The sequence below is a fragment of the Sorghum bicolor genome, chromosome 5 (assembly GCF_000003195.3).
Source record: "Sorghum bicolor cultivar BTx623 chromosome 5, Sorghum_bicolor_NCBIv3, whole genome shotgun sequence".
Classification (NCBI taxonomy): Eukaryota; Viridiplantae; Streptophyta; class Magnoliopsida; order Poales; family Poaceae; genus Sorghum; species Sorghum bicolor.
The window spans coordinates 59,371,399-59,377,867 of NC_012874.2; the positions used below are offsets into that span (position 1 = coordinate 59,371,399).

At 40.9% G+C, this 6,469-nt stretch overlaps 1 long non-coding RNA gene across 1 annotated transcript in view; it reads left to right on the plus strand.

Annotated features, from left to right (window-relative positions):
• LOC110435441 overlaps window positions 5,281-6,469 on the plus strand; it is a 9,150-nt gene continuing 7,961 nt past the window's right edge. Inside the window, exon 1 of the long non-coding RNA XR_002453120.1 lies at window positions 5,281-6,418. This is a non-coding gene — a long non-coding RNA (uncharacterized LOC110435441). The remainder of the gene's footprint in view (window positions 6,419-6,469) is intronic.

The following is a 6,469-nucleotide window of genomic DNA, read 5'->3' on the forward strand; positions in this document are numbered from 1 at the left end:
TATTTGGGGTACACAAACAGTAGCATTATATAGATCATTAAATCTATTTTCGTAATAAATTAATTTGAGAATATAAATGTTGTTAATATTTTATATAAGCGTAGTTAAATTTGAAAAAGATAAACCAACACGAATACGGTGGTAGCACATTTAAAAAGTAAAGGAAGGAGTACTAGTAAAAGTGTTAAGAGTAACCTCTCAAAGAAAAGTTGTTAACAGTAATTATAGCGAGTGTTCAATTGGCCTTTTACTTCGGAGCTTTTGTGCATGGTCATGGGACGCCTCTTTTGTTTTGCATTCGTGACGTCACTTTACTCCTACTCCGTTCACGGTTCACCAACAAGTCCCTTCAAATCGAGTCAAGGAAAAAGAAAGCACATGAACAAAAGGGAGAGAGAAGATTTTTCAAACCCAAAAAAAAAAAAGGCACCTCAGAGGTCTGCTACGTCGCCGGGCCAATACCTCAAAGCTTTTCCTTTTTCATCAGTGAGTGCCTCGAGATCTTCGTCGTCTTCTAGCCCTCCGTTTGACCAAAACCAGTGAGTGGCCCCCTACCACGCACCCCGCCGGTCGCCGGCCGTCCCCCCCGGCCGCGCACGGCGTCCCCCGCACATCTTTTCGCGCCCGGCCCCACAGTTGGAGAGAAGCTAGTAGCTACAGCAGTTACAGCTACCACCACCCCCACGGTAAAAAAAAAAAAGGTCGGCTTTTTTGATTTACGGCGCCGGCCGGCGCGTAACACAAGGTGGTGAGTAGTGCCCAGAGGAGAAGGGGCTACAGCCAATGGGCTGTCTCTCTGCCTCTCATGCAGATGCATGGGTGTCCGTGCTCGCTGCGACGTGACTTGGCGCGGGGTTAGCTGTTTTATTTTTTTTAAAAAAAAACTTTTACAGCGTGTAGGAGTCGTACGTACACGACTGTAGTAGTACAACTGTGTAGTACGTGGTCGTCGTCTACACGTACGGCGGGGAGGCTGAGCTGTGAGCAGTGCGGCAGCGCGCGCGAGAACCCACGCACGGCACGGTGGTGGCCGGGCGGCGCGTTCCGCGACACCGCCCCGCCGGTCTCCCAGCGCAACGCCCTTTTTTGAACGCCTTTTGTCCTCGGCCTGGCTAGCTTTTCCCGGGCCCGGCCAGGCGGCGCCGGCACGCGCGCGTGAAGTGCCCTGCCGGCTGCCGCCGCATCCATCGGTCCACGCCCGTCACCCTGAAAAATTGCAGTGCCCCTGCTGCCTGCTCCTCCTCCTCCGGCTGGGCTAGCTGTTGACTGGACGCGCCACGCCGCGCACCAGCACCAGCACTGTAGCTAGTTGCCTCGCTCGCTCAGCTGTCAGCTCCGATAGCTTTGCAGACGTTTATTTATTAGGCCTTGTTTAGTTCCAAAAGATTTTACAAAATTTTTTAGATTTCTCATCATATCGAATTTTTAAATGTATGCATGGAGTCTTAAATATAAACAAAAATAAAAACTAATTACACAGTTTGGTCGGAATTAAGGAGACGAATCTTTTAAGTCTAGTTAGTCCATAATTGGACAATATTTATCAAATACAAACGAAAATGTTATAATGTTGATTTCCCAAAATTTTTTGGTACTAAAGCCTTGTTTAGATGCACCCAAAAACCCAAAACTTTACAAGATTCCCCATCACATCGAATCTTGCGGCACATGCATGAAGTATTAAATATAAATAAAAATAAAAACTAATTACACATTTTGTCTGTAAATCGCGAGACGAATCTTTTAAGCCTACTTACTCCATAATTAGACAATGTTTGTTAAATAAAAACGAAAGTGCTACAGTGTCAAAATCCAAAAAAATTTTGGATCTAAACAAGCCCTAAACAAGGCCTTACAGCTCATATCCTTCGAACGATGGCATTATGGCAATCTGGCTACCTGCTCATTTTCCACCTGTCGATGGTTTTATGAAGCAGCAGTACATTTTAATTTTTTATTTCCATACGGAGTACGTATTTCTCTACTGAATGAAGCTAAAACAATTGGACTGTTATTTGGTGCACGATGAGCATTCTAAAAGGAGAAATGTTAGCGCAGACGATAGTCGAGGCTCAAGTTGAGAGAAGCTCACCCACCCTTGGTTTCCACGTTGGGACTCTACTCGTCCTAGCTGTTGTCCATTAAAAACACGTGTCATCACCGTCTTGTTTTTTTAAAAAAAACAAAATGAACTATTATCTTCAGTACATTGACATGATTTTGTTACTACTCCTTTTTTTTTCAAAAAAAGTTATTATTACTATGTTACTACTAAGTTCATACACAATATCACCAGTACAGTCAGGCCTTGTACTGTCATCCGTGACCTATGGATGGTCTGTTACAAAATCAACGGTGAAACACTTTTGTGCACTATTTTGCAATGTTCAAAAAAAAAAACGGGCGCATTGTTCTTGGCCGCCTTCACAAATATTAAATACACCATTGAGAAAAAATTTGATCATTTATTCATCACGTTATAATATATTTTCCTATTAAATATTGGGACAAAGATGTTATCCTCGTTTTCAGCTCCAAAAGTGATTTTATCCTCATTGTTCAACTTTGTAAATTAACCGTCACCTTTTCAAACTGAAGCAATATTTTGCCCTCATTTTTTAACCACACCGTTAGGAGCGGCATTTAACAAATGAATTACACAAAAAAAATGAAATCCTTGACATACAGAAAATGACCAATATGTCCCTCCTTCCTCTAGTCCCAAGTGTCCTCCTACTCCTTCCTCTATATACTGTAGCAATCTTTTAAGCATTTTAAAGGCAAATCTTTCCCAAATCAGAAATTAATTGTAAATCTGATATATCTTTCTAAACTTCAAAGGACTCTCGAGATTGAAATCTAAGAAAAATAATAAAACATACCCATTAATTTGGTAGGCTCTAATAATCACTATAGTTAGTCTCAATGGACACTGTCACTGCACGGTTTCACATACCAACACGTCATCAAGATTGAAATGAAACCATCTATGAAATAACCCCAACAATGAAATATTTCACTTTGTTGTTTCCAAGGCTAAGCAAAGCATTTAATTGCTGCAAAATGATTGGATCACATGCAAGATGGTGAAACGATTTAGCCCTCAGTGGGGATTTCATCCCGTTTCACCGCGTGGGAAACAACGCCTCACATGCAAGATGGTGAAACGATTTAGCCCTCAGTGGGATTTCATCCTGTTTCACCGCGTGGGAAACAACGCCCGCGGGGTTTCACCATGGTGAAACTACTTCCTTCTCTCTCTTCTTCGTTTCATGCAAAAAGTGCAGTTTTGCTGACATGGCGCTCTAATAAATATGCATGACATCCTAGTGAAACCCCTACTGAGACTGGCCTAATAGCCATTGTATATTTTCTTTTTACTAAAAAATACCCACTTTTGCCATTATTAAAACACTCTAGACTAGCCCTCAAATTACACCTTTGCCAATATAGAAATAAACTAAAGTAACCTATTAATAATCATTTAAAGTACCCGGCCATTTCTGCCACCGATTCAAAACAATAAGCATTTGATCTATTTTACGTTATAAAAAACGTACCTAGCCACCATTATAGCATTTCAGAATTGAACCATAATTTTGTATCTAAATTTGCGAGCTGTACAATTATTAGAAATAACCTAATGTAAACCTCTTTCATATAAATTACTCACCTCCGATATCATTAAAAATATACTAATTAAAGGGACACAACTTGCATTAGTCATTATAAAAAAAATTACCTAAAAGTACTCCTATATGTGCTTACCTATATATGCTTATAAATTATCTTCTTTTGCTATCATTATCATATAAATAAGAAACTCATGGTCATATATATATGATGAGTTCGTCATAATTTCAATTATACATGTGTGCGAAAGCAATGCACATATCTATTTATTGCCAAACACATACCTCAGTCAAGTTCATGAACTAGGCACATATGAGTCAAACACACAAAGAGTTCGGTTGTAAAAAGAGGAAAAATTATGAGTTAGACTGAAAAAAAATATGACAATTGGCTGAAGTCTTTCCCAATGAGATAGAGATAACAAGGTACATGTGTCTTTATAATATATTAGGGTGTAATTAATATAGAGAGAACAAAGGTAAACAATTGTAACTAGCTATGAACGACTTCACATTATTTATCTTTAGTTTTGTATAAAAAGAAAACTATTGTAGGGATCGAAAAATATTTTTTTCTCGAAAATCCACAGTTTTTCTAGTACTTATTCCTTTTTTAATAACATGCGTAGTACTTATATCCTAAAAAATTACTAGCACAGATACAAACATGCGATGATGGACTGTGAAAACGGCCAACGCGCAGAGGTGTTCGTACTGAGGAAGTACGTACCCCCTGCTAGGGTTTAATCAGAGGCGTAGGCGTTGCATCCTCAGCGTAGGCGTTGCATCCTCAGTGCTTGAGTAAGAAAGAGAGAGGCTGGGTGAAAAAAAATGACTAAAATGTCAACAGGACCAAAAAAACACTAGGTGTACAAAGATCTGCAATTGGATGAAAGCACGGATTTGTCATCTTAAATGGAAGAAACAGGTAAAATGTGATGAACCAAAATAAAAAAACGCAGTCAATAACAACCATATAGCAAAGAACGGATCTGAATTTTTTACAAAAAAAAAAGGATTTGGTGAACAAATGGAGCAATTCGATAAATGCAAGGATATATCCCCGTAACAGAAAGAAAAGGTAAGATCTGAGAGAGCAAAATACACTGCAATGAAGAACAGCGATAAAGTAGAAAACGAATCTGAAAGATTTAAAACCTAAAAATATGTTTAGCCAACTCATAGCTACGGGAGAAGATATAGCAGAGGAAGAAGAGAGAGGGAAGAAAGAGGGAGAGAGGAAGAGACGGAATGGGAGAGAGAACGTGAGAGGGAGAGAAAGACAGAGAGAGCTCCGGGAGAGAGGAGAGGAAGAAGAAAGAGTGGAGGTAGGTACAGAGAGAGGGGTAGAGACAATTGAGAGAGAGAGAAAGCTGAAAAGGAGGGAGATGGACGAGATGCTAAAAATATCATCTCTCGAGTTGAAACTATAGTATACCGTGGGATAAAGAAGTTTGATCAGTGCAGATCTTGAAGCAAAATGAAGAGGTGAGATAGTTGGTGTCGCAACCCATAGTTGCGATAAATCAACGTCGCAACTATGGGTTGCAGCACCAGTTATCTCCGTCGTCCATCGTCTCCCGGCCGCGCTCTCCTCGCTTGCCATCTGCCCCCGCCTGTTGACCGCCCACCCCCCGATTCAGTCTTTCATTTTTCATTTCTCGTCATCTCACGAGTCGTCTCGTCATCCCGCTTTCGTCACCCTTCTCTCCACCTCCTCATGTTCAGTCTAGATCTACCCATTGCCCTTTCTTCCTGGGCGAGCTCGCCTCAACCGCCGGGAGCTCGCCGCTAGATATGGTTTCCTTGTCCTCTTCGTCTCTTTCATCCCCTCTGTGCTGCACTCCCATGCCGACGCCGCCCCCATCTCCGCCGGCTGCCGCGGTGGTTTGAGCTGTGCACGTGGCCATGGTCTGCATCTGCAACCTCTGCGGCGTATGTCTCGTGGTCACCCGGCAGCTGCTCTCCAACGACACAGAACAACGCCACCCGTGCCACGACGGCCGCCTCCATCAAAGCCTCTTGCTTCATCTCCCTAGATCTCGTTGCTTAGGTATGGTTTTGTTTTCTACCAATCTTTCTTGTCTGCAATTTATCCCTATGCAAAGGGTTCAACTGAGTGCTAGCTATTTTTCTTTATTTGACATCATGAACTGCTGGTTCAAGCAAAACTATTTTCCTTTGCCTGGTTCCTTCTAAGATTTTCTGTACCTGTTTTTTTTAAAACTAATTATTATATTTATCGTTTGTTTGACATCTCTGTCGAGACTGAAGAAAAACGTACTCGTCTGTAGATATGGTTAGTGTATTATCTGCTTCACCATTTCCTCTTTGATGCGTCTAAGCTAACTGCTTTTTAGCAAAATGATCTACACGGATTGCTTCTGTATTTAGCAGTGGTACTATACAATGTTGACGAGTATTACAATCCTTAACTGCATGTTATTAGTAAAATGATGAGAAGATTAGCTTTCTTTGGCTTTTGCTCTTGGCCATTTGTTTCTATGCATCATTGTTTGAGTGGTTAGTTTGAAAGAAATTATTATTATTATTTAATTTGGTATGCAGTTCCAAGTGTGTTAAGGTCTTTCATGCAGTTCCAGTTCCAGATTTGTTCAGCTCTTTTGGGCAGTACCACGTGAAGGAGATGTTATAGAGAAGGCCAACTGTGATGACAATAATCTGAACTCTTTAGTCCTATATATCATTGTGTATACTTGGTGATTTTTGTTGTGCCAAGCAGGAAATAGCATAGGAGGTATCAAAAAAAAATATCTAGGAGAAAGGTTTGGTACAAGAAACGGCAATGGTAACTTGCAACTTTATATGTCACATAT